General features: G+C 41.0%; 1 protein-coding gene and 2 non-coding genes across 3 annotated transcripts in view; 1 reads left to right on the forward strand and 2 right to left on the reverse strand.

Annotated features, from left to right (window-relative positions):
• Positions 1–16,343, forward strand: part of LOC124788082 (MAP kinase-activating death domain protein) — a 593,942-nt gene that overhangs the window by 486,711 nt on the left and 90,888 nt on the right. The window lies entirely within an intron of this gene.
• Trnal-caa lies at positions 10,355–10,429 on the reverse strand. Its single transcript has one exon. It is a non-coding gene; the product is annotated as a tRNA-Leu (tRNA).
• On the reverse strand, positions 10,656–10,730 carry Trnal-caa. The gene has a single exon. It is a non-coding gene; the product is annotated as a tRNA-Leu (tRNA).

Consider the following 16,343-nt stretch of genomic DNA (forward strand, 5'->3'; position numbering starts at 1 on the left):
AAGGGGCCAGAAATTGTCATCATGTTACGGAACATCTTGAGGAGGAATGTTTATGTCTGACATCAGGGTGTACCAGCCTAAGACTGCACACCTATTATGGATTAGCATATTTCATGCAGAGTTAACAATTTTTTGTGAAAGTTCATTATAGATATAGCTGTCTTTAAAAACAGTGTTAATTTGTATAAAAGACTGCAAAATTAATTTAAAGCTGTTGTGATACAATGAAATGAGCAAAAGGAATGTTGCTACTAGAGTCACTATCATCAGATTGTGATTGTCATTAAAGCAGTGACTCAGAATGCTTTTCCACCCTTGCAAACACTGCAAACCTATAATGCAGATGGCGATGACCCAACTCGCAGACAATGAAACTGCACTAACACTACGTTACACGATCAATAACTTTGCATACAGACTGCATATTCTGCTTTTTTCCAAGGATGATTTTGAGCAGGAATATGATGCACTTCTGCAGAAATCTGGTTGAAAATCAGTGTTAAAGGTCTTGAAAATGCCAAAGAAATCTTAAAATTCAGGAAATGGTGTAAGATGGTATTATTAATGACAAAAAAGAATTGTATTGAGAGGATAAGACTTGCATTGTGACTGACAAAAATGAATGTAAAAGTGGGAAAATGTAAAATGCGGTAACATAAGAAAGGGATTTTACTGTAGCTACTTCCTCATTTGTTGCCTCAGCTCTGACTCCATTCTTCCATACCTTCATCAGCATTTTAGCACTCTGCTATGAGACTACATTATTGTTATGGGCTGCAGTAAATAGTGTAAATAAATATTAATTATTTCCCCAGGGAGAAAAAGTGTCTGAGTGGTGGCAAGCTTGTGGATGTACTCAGCACCCAGTGCATGGAGTGGAATATGAACATATAGTTCAGAAGCTTACACATGGTGGAAATATTGTATATTTAATGGTAACAAAGAGACTTAATCTCTTTTACAGTATTCACGATGAAACTAGTATCAGTGCCCATGAGACAGTTGTAGCAACAATGATTAACAAAGTGGAAATGGCAGCTAAAACAATTATAAAATTTTACATGTTCAATAAACTAAATAAATATGGAATAGTGTCATGTCTCAAGGAGAATCTTGAAACATTTACCTAGCAGGGCAGTTCATGAACAACCCTATATGATATACAGTTTCTGTTGGCAAACATCTTAAGAAATAGTGACCAGTGCACAACAAAAGTAAAACAAAATATAGGAATATTGATAGTGAAATGCTGAATGAAATGTATTTGGCTTTCAGAGGGGCAATTTGTGAACTTCCATTGACTTCCTTGCCAGAATCTTCTGACAAAACCCAAACCAATTCAGCTCATATGTAAATGATGTGAGTGACACCAAAGTTAATGTTCATACACACATGGATGACACAGGAATTAAAATTGGGAGGTAAAAATACTGAACTCCACCTTCAAATGTTCCTTTACAGAGAATGATCTGAGAGTATTGCCCCAATTTAATTCTTGCACTGCTGGAATGCTGCGTGGAACACTTATGAGTGGAATACAATCACTTACAATAAACAAGGGTCCAGGGCTCTATGGAACCTCTGTACTGGCACAAGCTGAGCCAAATGGACGTGAGAGCAGTGGTAGCAGCAGCATTTGTCTCATCATCATCATCATCTTGGACAGTTTCCAGCCACTGGCTGGGTCTGTCGGGAGCACAAGCCTCTCCATCGTGTTCTGTCTTTCCACCATTCCCCCTCTTCCACCTTCGTCCAGTTCTCTCCTCTTCTTGTCACACATTCCTTCACTCCCTTCACCCATCTATCTCTTGGTCTTCCTCTGGGCCTCTTCCCCTCCAGTTGCAGATCAAACATCCTCTTTGGAATTCTTCCCTCATACATTCTCTTCATGTGTCCATACCACTGCAGTCTTGATTTTTCTATCCTGTCCTGTACTGGTTCCTCCTTTAGTCTTTCCCTCACATACACATTTCGCAATCTGTCTCGTCTTGTTACACTCAACCTGCTCCTCTGGAACTTCATTTCACTAGCCTGTATTCTACTTTTGTCGCTTTTGTGCATTACCCATGTCTCACTTCCGTATGCCAATATGGGGACAAAGTAGGTTCGGTATATAATTCCCTTGGATTTCTGTGGCACCTCCTTGCTCCAAATAAGCCCCCTAATGCATTTGTAGAACTGCCCTGCTTTTCTGCACCTTTCATTTATTTCCATTGCGTTTCCCCCCTTACTTTCAATCGTGCTTCCCAGGTACTTGAAGTTCTCTACCACTTGTAGTTTTTCCCCTCCACAAGTTATATCCACATTTGGCCTATTCTTCTTCCTTGTTGTGACAATTATTTCACTTTTCTTTGCAGAGAAATGCATTCCATATTGTGCTGCTGTTGCCTCCCATACATCTAACTGCTCTTGCACCACCTTCTTGCAATTTCCCCATAACATCAGGTCATCGGCAAAAAGCACTGCATTCACTTTATGATCTCCAATTACATCTGATACTTGCTGTAGGATTTCATCCATAACAATAATAAACAATAAAGGCGAAAGTGCACTTCCCTGTCGCAGCCAATTTTCCAGCTTGAACCATGCAGTACGTTCCCTCCCCACTTTCACACAACTCTCACTTCCCTCATACATTTTTCTGACTTTTTGTGTTATCTCTTCATCTATCCCTTTTGCGCTCAGCACATCCCAGAGCTTGTCCCTACAGATACTGTCATACGCCTTCTCAATATCTAAAAAGGCCATGATTAAGTCCTTCCCGTACTCATAGTGCCTTTCCTGCAGTTGCCTTACCGCAAATATGAGGTCCGTTGTTGATCTTCCCGGTCTGAAACCATACTGCTTCTCTTGCAGTCTACTTTCAATACTGCTTCTTATTCTCTTCTCCAGGATCTTTTCATAGATTTTTCCACAGTGGCATAGCAGGGTGATTCCTCTGTAGTTCTCACATCTCCTTTTATCCCCTTTCTTGAAGATCAGGACTATAATTCCTTTCTTCCAATCCTCAGGAATTCTGTTCTCCTTCCACACCACCCTCAGCACTCTGTATAGCCACTGGGTTCCTACTTCTCGTGCTGCTCATATCATATCCACTGTTACTTCGTCCCAACCTGGTGCCTTGCCCCCTTTCATCCTCTTTATGGCTTCTTCCACTTCATTCCAAGTTAGATCATCAATTTCCCCACTATTATAATCATCTGCTGCCTTAGGCTCTCCATCACTGTTAGTTACCCGCTTGGCGGCATTCAACAGATCTTCAAAGTACTCCTTCCAAATCTTTTTGAGCTCATGCATTTCCTCCACAACTCTTCCATTATTATCCATGATCCTCAGGCACTCGCTTCTGTCGTTCCTCTTATTTCTTACCATGGTGTAAAGTACTTTTTTGTTCCCTTCACTGTCCTCTTCTAACATTCTTGTCCATTTTTCCATCCACTTCTTCTTCTCCGCCCTTACTATGCTCTGTGCCGCTTTCTTGCTTTCCTTATATTTTACCCTAGCTTCCTCTGTTCGGGTCTGGAACCATTCTCTGAAGGCTTTGTTCTTTCGAAGTACTGCCTCTCTACATATGTTGTTCCACCATAGGGTTTCCTTACTTCTCCTCTTTGTGCTAGTTCTTCCGCACACAGTCTCAGCTGCCTCAACTAGAGCCCTCTTAAAATCTCCCCATTCTTCTTCCACTGTTCTCTGATCTTCCTTTGGCAGCTTCTTCCTGATCAGTGTCTGGTACTGGGTCCTTCGTTCATCCTCTTTCAGCATCCATGTCTTCAACCTTTTCTCCTGTATATCTGTTGCCCTCCTATTTTTTTCTCTCTCAGGGTGGCTACCAACAGCCGATGGTCACTGTCTAAGGCCTCAGATGGAATGACCTTAACATCTGTGAGGCTACTCATCATCTGCCTATCCACTAGTACATAGTCTACTACTGAGGTTTGGGACCAGTCTCCACTGTACCAAGTTATTTTGTGTCTACTTCTCTTCTTGTACCAGGAATTTGTGATCGCCAGCCCATTCCTCTTGCAGAATTCCAGCAACAATTTTCCTTCTCTATTTCGGTTCCCCCAGCCCTCTGGTCCCATTATCTCCTCGAATCCTTTCCTGTCTGTGCCAACATGAGCATTGAGGTCCCCTATTATAATCTGATTACCTCCATTTAGCTGCTTTTGCATGTCATCTTCAAATTCCTACTTCTCCTTTTTTGTACACCCCACCTGTGGGGCATATGCTTGGATGATTTCAATGATTTTTCCTTTCACTCGTACTCTGGCTTTTATCATTCGATCATTGATATCTTCCACCTCCTCCTGCAGACCCTCTCTGACCACTATTGCCACTCCATTTCTTCCCCTCTCATTCCCTATCCAGTACAGTTTACATCCTTTACTTAGTGGTTTTTCACCAACTCCTCTCCACCTAGTCTCAGCAAGTCCCAAGATGTCCAATTTCCTCCTTACCATCATTTCTACAATTTATTCTAACTTCCCAGTTAGAGTCCTTACGTTTAAGGTGCTCAGTCGTAAACCATCTCGTAATCCTTTTCCATTGCTTGGTCGGTTTCCTTTAAATCCGTTCCGTGATCCGAGGCATGTTCCCTTTTTAAAAGCAGTTGATTTATCCACTACTGGCTTGCTAGGCCTATTGCAGCTTCACCAGAGCCCCGTTAGCCGTCACGTTTCAGGGTTCCCATAGGGCCTTCCCAGCTACCGTAGCGGTCCTGGGGCACACGAAGTCTCGGTTGTACATCGCCCCTATAGGCAGTCCCCTACTTTGTGCCGTTGCCCATCTCCCACGACTTGGACGAGGGGTTGGACTTATGGGAGACAGCATTTGTCTATACACAGTAATTTAGCATTTGTCTATACACAATAATTTAGCTTTGTTTCTGTTTCTTTTGTGTGCTTCTCCAAACAAGTGAACTATACCTGTGTATTTTACTGTGTAGACTAGCGGTTAGCAAATTACTATTTACTTTTTGTTTTTACACAAGTCTTGGTGCATACCCTTGTGTAAGGCAGCTTTCTATTGTAATTGTTCCACTGCCAGAAGCTCCATGTCACACCACTAGGTTTAAATCTCATACTGGTACACAGTGTATAGTTTAGATCAGTGCATTCTAGTTTGCATACTTATCTCATACAGTAGCTTTTTGGTAAGCAGAATTTTTAGTAACAGGTAACTGTACATACATCTAATTCAGTAGAGAAATTTATTCTGTTTAAGAGCTTGCCATCTCAGGGTATAGCGAGAAATCTGCAGAGCAGTTTTTAGTGCTTCTTCATTCTCATCGTTCTGTTCTGCATACATTCCAAACTAGTAGCCATTCGAGATCTTATATTTATTTTTCACCCACTATGATATGTCTAGGGAATTTGCTTGTGTCGGGGGACACAAAGAGTATTAGCTGCTGTCCTTAAACAGCTGGAAGCTGTATTTGCTACCGTCAGCATGCTCCAGGCTAATACTCAAAGTTGCGGTGACATTGGGACGTGGGTGATGAGAAGTGTGACACCTTTGGTGCAATTGGAATCCCCTGGTGACCCAGGTGTCACTGCATCATCTGAGAGTGAATGGCAGGCAGTGGTGGGTTCACATGCCACAGGACGGAAGGTGAGAGAGGGAGTGGGTCCTGCGGCTGGCTGCCTATGACTTAGCAACAGGTATGAGGTGCTACCCAGTGTTCATGACAACTCTGAGCCAGCACAGGATGCTTCTCCTGTTGGGCCAGCAGCTGATTTTCCTGCCCATTGCAGAGGTTGGATGTGCTTGTCATTGTGAGCTCCTATGTTAGGCGGGTTATGGAACCCCCATAGAAATAGCAGGCAAGAAGGGAAAAAGTGCCAGTGTACAATTGGTATGTTTGCCAGGGTGGGTCTCGTCTGTGTATGTGGAGGAGGCCCTGCCCTGTCGAGAACACTGGGCGTAACCAGCTGCATATAGTGGCACATATCGGTACAAATGACACCTGCTACTTGGGTTCTGAGGGCATCATTGGCTCCTTTCCATGTGTAGTTGATTTTGTGAAGACAACTAGCATCACACACAGGGTGCAGGCTAAGCTGTCTATTTGTAACATTGTACCCAGGGTCGATCACAATCCTCTGGTTTGGAGCAGAGTGGAAGGTCAAAACTAGCAGGTCAGATGACTGTGCGACGGTATCAGATGTGAATCTCTCAACCTCCGCTATGGTGTGCAGAACTGTAGGGTTCCCCTCAATAGATCAGGTGTGCACTACACAAAGAAAGCAGCTGCTAGGGTAGTCGAGTCTGTGTGGTAGGCACACGGGCATTTTTAGGTTAGAGGAACCCTCCCTTGGATTAAAGATGATTTGCCTGATAAATTAGTCACAATGTCATCAGAGTATGTTTGTCCACACAGATCAGAGACAGAAAAGGTTAATAGCATTTTAGTAAACTGCAGGAACATCCAATGAAATGTCCCAGAATTAGTATCACATACTGAAAGTTATAATGCACTGGTAGTATTTGGGACAGAAAGTTGGTTGAAACTGGATGTTGATGACAATGAAATCCTAAGTTAAGACTGAAATATTATCATAAGTATTGGTTAGTTGCCAGTGGTGGTGGCATGTTTATTACAGTAAAGAATTCAATAAAATATAGCAAGGTTATCACAGATTCTGATTGTGAATTAATCTGGGCGAAGTTAAGTATCAAAGATTGGTCAAAAATGATAATTGGATGCTTTTATAGACCACCTGGGTCAGGAGCTCTACTCATAGAGTGCTTCAGACAGAAATTGCAGAATATTGTTAATAACTTTACTGATCATGCCATTGTAATACGGGCTGACTTCAACTTATAGATTGGGAGTATCATGCTATCAAAACTGGTGCCAGAGGCAAGGATTGTTCTGGATATCTTTTCCAAAAATAAGTTTGAGCAGATGGTTAGAGAACCAACTCGTGCGGGTAACATCTTAGACTCCTTCTACACAAACAGACCTGAATTTATCGAATCAGTTAACGCAGAGGAATGTCTCAGTGATCATAAGGCTGTGATAGAATGTATGACAACGGGTCTTACAAAGAATGTTAAGAAAGGTAGGAAGATATATTTGCTTAGCAAGAGTGACAGGATACAAATTTCAGAATATCTGAGCAGTGAGCATCAAATATTTGGTGATGAGTATGAAGATGTGGAGGACAAATGGCAAAAATTCAAAGGCATCGTGCAGTATGCTATAGACAAGTACATTCCACGTAAAGTCTTAAGGGATGAGAAAGACCTACCATGTTAGGAAACTGCTACCTAAACAAAGAGAACTTCATCTCAAATTTAAGAGAAGTAAAAATGTAGTTGACAAAGAAAAGCTGAACGAAGTGAAATGAAGGTAAGGAGAACAATGAGAGAAGCTTTCAATGACTTTGAAAGTAAAACTTGGTCAACTGATGTGAGTAAAGCAACGCAGGACATTCCATTTTTTAAGAATGGCAGACGCACACAATTATAGACCTATGTCATTGACAACAGTCTGTCATAGAATTATGGAACATGTCTTGTTGTTGTTGTTGTTATTGTAGTCTTCAGTCCTGAGACTGGTTTGATGCAGCTCTCCATGCTACTCTATCCTGTGCAAGCTTCTTCATCTCTCCGTACCTACTGCAGCTTACATCCTTCTGAATCTGCTTAGTGTATTCATCTCTTGGTCTCCCTCTACAATTTTTACCTTCCGAGCTGCCCTCCACTATTAAATTGGTGATCCCTTGATGCCTCAGAACATGTCCTACCAACCGATCCCTTCTTCTGGTCTGGTCAAGTTGCGCCACAAACTCCTCTTCTCCCCAATCCTATTCAATACCTCCCCATAGTTATGTGATCTACCCATCCAATCTTCAGCATTCTTCTGTAGCACCACATTTTGAACACTTCTCTTCTCTTTTTGTCCAAACTATTTATCTTCCATGTTTCACTTCCATACATGGTTACACTCCATACAAATACTTTCAGAAATGACTTCCTGACACTTAAATCTATACTAGATGTTAACAAATTTCTCTTCTTCAGAAATGCTTTCCTTGCCATTGCCAGTCTACATTTTATATCCTCTCTACTTTGACCATCACCAGTTATTTTGCTCCCCAAATGGCAAAACTCTTTACTACTTTAAGTGCCTCATTTCCTAATCTAATTCCCTCAGCATCACCCGACTTAATTCGACTACATTCCATTATCCTCATTTTGCTTTTGTTGATGTTCATCTTATATTCTCCTTTGAAGACACTATCCATTCCGTTTAACTGCTCTTCCAAGTCCTTTGCTGTCTCTGACAGAATTACAATGTCATCGGCGAACTTCAAAGTTTTTTTTTTCTTATCCATGGATTTTAATACCTACTCTGAATTTTTCTATTGTTTCTTTCACTGCTTGCTCAATATAGAGATTGAATAACATTGGGGAGAGGCTACAACCCTGTCTCACTCCCTTCCCAACCACTGCTTCCCTTTCATGTCCCTCGACTCTTATAACTGCCATCTGGTTTCTGTACAAATCGTAAATAGCCTTTCGCTCCCTCTATTTTACCTCTGCCACCTTCAGAATTTGAAAGAGAGTATTCCAGTCAACATTGTCAAAAGCTTTCTCTAAGTCTACAAATACTAGAAACACAGGTTTGCCTTTCCTTAATCTATCTTCTAAGACAAGTCGTAGGGTCAGTATTGCCTCACGTGTTCCAATATTTCTACGGAATCCAAATTGATATTCCCCGAGGTTGGCTTCTATTAGTTTTCCCATTCATCTGTAAAGAATTCGTGTCAGTATCTTGCAGCTGTGACTTATTAAACTGATAGTTCAGTAATTTTCACATCTGCAACATCTGCTTTCTTTGGGACTGGAATTATTATTTCGTCTGTGTAATACATCTTGCTCACCAAATGGTAGAGTTTTGAAAGGGTTGGCTCTTCTAGGCTATCAGGAGTTCTAATGGAATGTTGTCTACTCCTGGGTCCATCTTTTGCCTTAGGTATTTCAGTGCTCTGTCAAACTCTTCATGCAGTATCATATCTCCCATTTCATCTTCATCTATGTCCTCTTCCATCACCATGATACTGCCCTCAAGTACATCGCCCTTGTATAGACCCTCTATACACTCTTTCCACCTTTCTGCTTTCCCTTCTTTGCTTAGTACTGATTTTCAGTCTGAGCTCTTGATATTCATACAAGTGGTTCTCTTTTCTCCAAAGGTCTCTTTAATTTTCCTGTAAGCAGTATCTATCTTACCCCTAGTGAGATAAGCCTCTACATCCTTACATTTGTCCTCTAGCCATCCCTGCTTAGCCATTTTGCACTTCCTGTCAATCTCATTTTTGAGATTCATGTACTGCATTTTTATATTTTCTCCTTCCATCAATTTAATTCAGTATCTCTTCTGTTACCCAAGGATTTCTACTAGCCCTTATCTTTTTATCTACTTGATTCTCTACTGCCTTCACTACTTCATCCTTGAAAGCTACCCATTCTTCTTCTACTGTATTTCTTTCCCCCATTCCTGTCAATTGTTCCCTTATGCTCTCCCTGAAACTCTGTACAACCTCTGGTTTAGTCCGTTTATCTAGGTCCCATCTCCTTAAATTCCCACTTTTTTGCAGTTTCTTCAGTTTTAATCTACAGTTCGTAACCAGTAGATTGTGGTCAGAGGCCACATCTGCCCCTGGAAATGTCTTACAGAATGGGATTTTCACTCTGCAGTGGAGTGTGCGCTGATATGAAACTTCCTGGCAGATTAAAACTGTGTGCCCGACCGATACTCGAACTCGGGACCTTTGCCTTTCGCGGGCAAGTGCTCTACCAACTGAGCTACCGAAGCACGACTCACGCCCAGTACTCACAGCTTTACTTCTGCCAGTACCTCGTCTCCTACCCTCCAAACTTTACAGAAGCTCTCCTGCGAACCTTGCAGAACTAGCACTCCTGAAAGAAAGGATATTGCAGAGACATGGCCTAGCCACAGCCTGGGGGATGTTTCCAGAATGGGATTTTCACTCTGCCTCGGAGTGTGCGCTGATATGAAACTTTCTGGCAGATTAAAACTGTGTGCCCGACCGAGACTCGAACTCGGGACCTTTCCCTTTCGCGGGCAAGTGCTCTACCAACTGAGCTACCGAAGCACGACTCACGCCCGGTACTCACAGCTTTACTTCTGCCAGTACCTCGTCTCCTACCCTCCAAACTTTACAGAAGCTCTCCTGCGACACTTGCAGAACTAGCGCTCCTAAAAGAAAAGATATTGCAGAGACATTGCCTAGCCACAGCCGGGGGGATGTCTCCAGAATGGGATTTTCACTCTGCAGCGGAGTGTGCGCTGATATGAAACTTCCTGGCATATTAAAACTGTGTGCCCGACCGAGACTCGAACTCGGGACCTTTGCCTTTTGTGGGCAAGTGCTCTACCAACTGAGCTACCGAAGCACGACTCACGCCGGGTACTCACAGCTTTACTTCTGCCTGTACCTCGTCTCCTACCCTCCAAACTTTACAGAAGCTCTCCTGCGACACTTGCAGAACTAGCGCTCCTAAAAGAAAAGATATTGCAGAGACATTGCCTAGCCACAGCCGGGGGGATGTCTCCAGAATGGGATTTTCACTCTGCAGCGGAGTGTGCGCTGATATGAAACTTCCTGGCATATTAAAACTGTGTGCCCGACCGAGACTCGAACTCGGGACCTTTGCCTTTTGTGGGCAAGTGCTCTACCAACTGAGCTACCGAAGCACGACTCACGCCGGGTACTCACAGCTTTACTTCTGCCTGTACCTCGTCTCCTACCCTCCAAACTTTACAGAAGCTCTCCTCGCAGGAGAGCTTCTGTAAAGTTTGGAGGGTAGGAGACGAGGTACAGGCAGAAGTAAAGCTGTGAGTACCCGGCGTGAGTCGTGCTTCGGTAGCTCAGTTGGTAGAGCACTTGCCCGCGAAAGGCAAAGGTCCCGAGTTCGAGTCTCGGTCAGGCACACAGTTTTAATCTGCCAGGAAGTTTCAAATGTCTTACAATTTAAAACCTGGTTCCTAAATCTCTGTCTTACCAATATATAATCTATCTGAAACCTGTCAGTATCTCCAGGCTTCTTCCATGTATACAACGTTCTTTTATGATTCTTGAACCAAGTGTTAGCTATGATTAAGTTGTGCTCTGTCCAAAATTCTACGAGACAGCTTCCTCTTTATTTTCTTACCCTCAATCCATATTCACGTACTACGTTTTCTTCTCTTCCTTTTCCTACTACTGAATTCCAGTCACCCATGACTATTAAATTTTCGTCTCCCTTCACTATCCGAATAATTTCTTTTATCTCATCATACATTTCATCAGTCCCTTTGTTATCTGCAGAGCTAGTTGGCATATAAACTTGTACTGCTGTAGTAGGCGTGGGCTTCGTGTCTATCTTGGCGACAATAATGCATTCATTATGCTGTTTGTAGTATCTTACCCGCACTCCTATTTTTTGTAAACATTATTAAACCTACTCCTGCATTACCCCTATTTGATTTTGTATTTATAACCCTGAACATGTTTTATGCTCAAGAATTATGACGTTTTTGGAGAATGAAAATCTCCTCTAAAAAATCAACGTGGATTCCACAAACAGAGAGCCTGTGGAACTCAGCTCACTCTGTTCCTCCATGAGATCTACAGCACCGTAGACAATGGGACTCAGGTTGATGCCATGTCTCTTGACTTCAGGATGGCATTTGACATCATCCCACACTGTTGTTTAATGAAAAGCATATGAGCTTATCAACTACTGGAACAGATTTGTAACTGGATTCAAGATTTCTTTGCACATAGAACTCAACACATTGCTCTTAACAGAACAAAATCAACAGATGTAAGTTAATTTCCAGAGTACTCCAAGGAAATGTGGTAGAACTGTTACCATTTACGATATATATAAATGATCTAGTAGAAATGTCAGATGCTCTTTAAGGCTGTTGCAGATGTTGTGGTTGTCTATAACCAAGTAGTGCTGCCAGAAGATAGTAAAGACTTGCAGAATGACCTCCAGAGAATTTATGGATGGTGCAGGCATTGCTATTTGACCCAGTTATACATTGCCATTTGACCATGTAATACATTGCACATATGCAGGAAAAGAAATCCACTACTGTGCTGCTACACTATTGTTGATCAACCACTGGAAACAGTATCTACTGTAAAATATGTAGGAGTAACTATCAAGAACAACCTTAAGTGGAATGATGACATAAAACAAACAGTGGAAAAACCAGATGCCAGACTCAGATTCATTCGGAAGAGTCTTAAGGAAATGTAACCCATCCGTGAAGAAAGTGGTGTATAAAGTGTGTATTCGACCAGTTCCTAAGAATAGTTCATCTATCAGGTAGGACTGACAGAAGAGGTAGAGAAAGTCCGACGAAGAGTGGTGTATTCTGTCATGGGATTGTGTAGCCAGCATTAGTGCATTACGAGGGTGCTCAACAAACTCTATTGCAGACATTACAAGAGAGATGTTGTGCATCAAGAGAGATTTACTACTAAGATTTCAAGAGAGCACTTTCTGGAAAGAATCAGACAACATATTACTTTCCCCAATGTACACCTCGTGCAATGATCATGAGTAGAAAATTTGTAAAATTAGACCCAATACAAAGGCGTACTGACAATCATTCTTCCCACATGATATTCACCAAATGGGACCAGGTGGAGGGCTCAGTTAGTGGTACAAAAGTACCCATCAACACACACCATTAGGTGGCTTGCAGAGTATGGTGTAGATGTAGATATAGATTCTAACCAGAATTTGCATATGAATTAGTTGTGGTTTTAACCACGTTATATTGTAGATCGCTCGAACAAAAATCTGTGCCCATTAGTTGGAAAAAAGCACAGGTCACACATGTCTACAGGGATGGTGACAGAAATCATCCATAAAGCTGCCATCCAGTATCTTTGATATACTTCTTTTGCAGAATCTTAGTATATATTCTGAGCTCATCTCTAATAAGGTATCCCAAACAGTATGAACTTTTGTGTACTAACCAACATTGATTCCAAAAACATTGGTTATGCAAAATCCAACTTGCACTTTTATCACATGACAAATTGAAAATGAGGCATCAAGGCAGTCATGTAAATGTGGAATTACTTCAGTACAAGTGTTTGACTGTGTAATACACCCACACTTGCCAACAAAAGTGTTATTATGTTAGATATAAAAAGCTATGCCTTTGCTGTTTTATAGGTTCTTTGCCATTACATATTTAAGCATGTTCTGAATATTATGTGTGTGCATTAGTACAATAAAACATTTCTGTGTGCTGCTTCAAACTACAATTGCTTTACTTAACCACTTTACTGAATATTAAAGCAAAAAACAAGTTATGCTGTCAGTAAATGCAATTTACTAAAAATTACTAGGCAGAAAACAGCAGTCCTCTTTGCTGCAGGCTTACCAAAAGCATATGGGTCAAGGCAGCAAAGCAGCCTCTATAGCTGCTTGCCTCATTAGTAGTTTACCTTCAAAAATATTTAAAAAGCATGACACAAGAAGAAGCATAAGAAAACCAAATCTACGGCATTGAAGAATAGGCATAAATGGAATAAGAAAAACATTGAATGCATACTGACAGGTTACTGTGAGCAGAGTAAGGCATATCAGCTAGTCCAACCCAATCAGTGAAAATTAATGAAAGCAAGAGATGCGACATTTAAAGAAAATACTGCTCAGAAAAATGTTAATAATAGTGTCTAAAAAGTCTCAGGAACCAGTAATCATTTCCAAAATTTTGCTAGATTTATTTTATCTGATAAAAGCAGCTCTGATAAAAGCAACTCAGAAGATTTAGATTCATCAGGTGCAAATAAAAATTCTGCATCCTTACAAACAAAGTCAGATGCTTAGAAAATCATCAAGAATTCCAAAGCTTATAATGATGAATGGTAGTATATCCTGTTGTTCTTCAGAGACAGAGAATAGAGATCATGATGATTAGAAGAGGCTTTACAAAGTAAAGAACTGCATAATTGGCTTGAGGCAATTAAAGAAGAATTGCAGTCAAATGCTGAAAATCAAAAATGGAAAGAAGCAATTTTACATTCAGATAGAAAATCGATAGACACCAAATATATTTATAAGACTAAAAAGAATCCCCAAGGACACATTTTTAAGTAAAACACACATCTAGCATTACAGACTGTGCACAAATGAAGTGGGTAAAATATGAAGTGAATTATGCCTCAATGATTCACTACAATTCATTAATGTATCTGTTTGGTGTAACTTTTAAACATGACCTACATGTAGATCAATTAGAAATTATAACAGCACTCCTGCAAAGTGATTTGAGAGAGGAAATTTTTGTTAAAATACTGGACACCGATTTTAACACTAGAACTTTTAAGGACAAAACTATCATGAGGCTTAACACTTCGTAGACCAAGCATGAGCGTACTCAGGCCACAACCTTGTGGTGTAAAGACCAAACCCAAGTATAGCTTGAGCCACGAATTTCTTGACGTGCAAGCCATCTGTTGCTCAAAAGTGGACTACTTGCATATGAGAACAATGTATAGACATCTCGCTAACTTCTAGGTCTTGACGCACGAGTCATGTATCACTCAAAAATGGACCATTGCGTATGAGAATGATGTATGGACATCTCAATGACTTCTACGTCTTGACTGGTGCTGCCTTCTGTTGTCAGTTTCTAGAATTATTTTGGAAGAAACATTACTGAACGCAATGGCTGCTGTCATTAATGGCTGAGTCAATATGATCATGTTGATGTAATTTCATTGGTGTACTCAATATGTTTCATAGTTTGCGTAATTCTGCTACAAATACATTTGTTTGTTGAGTGAGCAAGAATTTTTGAAGCTCAAGAGGAAGAAATTGCTCAATGACTCATATCACACTTCCTTCTCCTCCTCCTCCTCCTCCCTCTCTCTCTCTCTCTCTCTCTCTCTCTCCCTCTCGAGCGGGGGGATGATTGTACTTCCTGTCATCACGATTTTAAAATTTGTAATCTATGAGGCATCCAGAAAGTAAGTGGGCTGTGATTTTTTGAGGACTGGCTACTTCGCACAGTAGTGGGGAATCCCCTGGCCAGAGTGAGCATTGCAGGAACACAATAGTACATTTTAGTGTTCAGTTGCATGGAAGATGTCAGTAAGAGTGCAGCCACATGCCGTGATCCACTTACTACTCATAGAAGGAATAACACCTATGGAAATTTTTTCGCAGCTGAAAGTGGTTTACAGTGAAGGTGTTATGAAGAGAACAAGTGTGTGTAAGTGGTGTAGGGAGTTTAGGGAAGGTGAAACAAATGTTCATGATGAACAGAGGACTGGAAAACCTTGCAATTTGACTGAAGAGTTGGTGCACAAAATTGAGGTAACTGTTCATAAAGACTGTCATTTGATAGTGGATGAAATTTGTGCAGTTCCTCCAAAACTTACCAGAATTCTCTTACACAAAACGCTTGCAGAAACACCGGGATACCAGAAACTGTGCACGAGATGGGTCCCAAAACAGCTTACAGAGCAGCACGAGAAAAATTGGGTCAGTAGTGCCTGCGAGTTTCTTGAGCGACTTGAATTGGAATGTCAGGATTTTCTGAGCTCTATTTTGAATGTAGATGAAATATGGATCACTCATTACAAGCCTGAGACAAAAAACAGTTATCACAGTGACATCAAACCATCTGCCAAAAAATTTAAAAACCACTAGTTTGGGCCAAAAAAATCACTGCCTCATTGTCTTGGGATTGAAAAGGCATAATGTTGGTCGAATTTCTGTCTCAGTGGGAGACCATAAAAGAACAACAATATCGTGAGACACAACCCCTCCTCAAAAAAAAAAAAAAAAAAAAAAAAAAAAAAAAAAAAAGCTGCATTAAAAACAAATAAGTCACACAGCCTTAGCCACCAAGGCACTTTCTGACTCATAGGGTGGGGTGTTTTGAACCATCCCTGTATGGCACTGACTTGGTACCTTCAGATTATCATATTTTCGCCTCTCTGAAGGCACAAGTGATTGGAATTAAATTTTCAGCTAATGAGCAGCTGCAGAAATAGGTTCTGAAGTGGAGAAATGAGCTGGCAGGAGAGTTCTTTGAGGAGAACATAAAGAAGCTTTTGCCACTTGTGATATATGCATTGAATGGGATAGTGATTATATAGTCAAAAAGTGTATCTATAGTATCCTGTAATTTTCTTCAAGTACACATTTTCTAAAAAAAAAATATTTATAAAAATGTAGTGCACTTACTGTCTGAATATGGCTCATATTAAAGAACTGAAGCGAACATGAAAACTAAATCTTGAAGCTTGGTATTTTATTTAGTATGTATTACTCTTGGAGATACATCA

Source organism: Schistocerca piceifrons, chromosome 3, assembly GCF_021461385.2.
Source record: "Schistocerca piceifrons isolate TAMUIC-IGC-003096 chromosome 3, iqSchPice1.1, whole genome shotgun sequence".
Lineage (NCBI taxonomy): Eukaryota > Metazoa > Arthropoda > Insecta > Orthoptera > Acrididae > Schistocerca > Schistocerca piceifrons.